A 1,165-nucleotide genomic window follows, 5' to 3' on the forward strand; every position below is an offset into this window, starting at 1 on the left:
TGAGGTCAGAGAGATTGTTCAATGGGGTAAGCATATATTTTGTGTGCAGGAAACCCAATTAATCTCTGATCACATATTCCTGGACACTGTCAGGTGTGACTTAAAAACCAAAGAAAGGGAAAAAGCTCTATGGATGCCAAGTGAGCAACCTCAGGTAGATTGAGCAAAGCTGTACTGACAATGTGCCATTTGAGTTGGTCCTGGAAGGGGAGTAGGGCTTTTCCAGAAAAGATGTGCTTGGCAAAGGGAATGGAGGAAGCTTGGGGCATAAAAGAGTGGTGAGCACCGGAGCTGAGGAGGGCCTGCCCAGATTTTGAGCAGAAGGTCTGGAATTGAGGAACGAGAGCAGGAGCCAACCTGGGCAGATGCACCCAGTTCATCAGAAGCTCTGGGAGAGCTGTCCCAAGTCAGGTGCTGAGCAAGAGGTAAAGAGGCAAGGCTGAGTCATGTGGCTGATGGAGGGAAGACTGAGCTGAAAGGCAGAACAAGAAGGGATGACACTTAGCACTGAGCAGGAAGCAACTGCAAGTAGTTTGGAAAGAATGACACGGCAAGATTATCCAACAATAGACTCATTTTTTTTTTCTGGTTTTTGGGCCACACCCGTTTGACGCTCAGGGGTTACTCCTGGCTATGGGCTCAGAAATCGCCCCTGGCTTGGGGTGACCATATGGGACACTGGGGGACCGAACTGCGGTCCGTCTGCTTGCAAGGCAGACAGTCACCTTATCTCTAGCGCCACCTTCCCGGCCCCCCCAAGATGGACTCTAACCACAACAGTGGTCATGAGAACAAGCTTTTCTTTTTTTGTGGGGGAGGGTTATTTGGGCGACACCCGGTATTATTCAGGGGCTACTCCTGGCTCTGCACTCAGAAATCACTCCTGGTAGGCTCGGGGGACCATATGGGATGCCGGGGATGGAACTGGGTCAGTCCCGGGTTGTCTGCGTGCAAGGCAAATGCCCTACCGCTGTGCTGTCTCTTACTTCGATCGGAGGACAAACTTTTCTTCCTGTCCTCTACCTGGATGTCTTGAAGTGCAGGTACCTGAGGGTTTTCACAATTGATTCCGTTCCCAGGCTAGGAGCAGAACTAGGAGATGACGCAGACCTCCTACGCAGATGCTCACCATAGAGAGCAAGGTCAATCTCAAAAAACCCTGATT

The sequence above is a fragment of the Suncus etruscus genome, chromosome 12 (assembly GCF_024139225.1).
Source record: "Suncus etruscus isolate mSunEtr1 chromosome 12, mSunEtr1.pri.cur, whole genome shotgun sequence".
In the NCBI taxonomy this organism is placed as follows: domain Eukaryota; kingdom Metazoa; phylum Chordata; class Mammalia; order Eulipotyphla; family Soricidae; genus Suncus; species Suncus etruscus.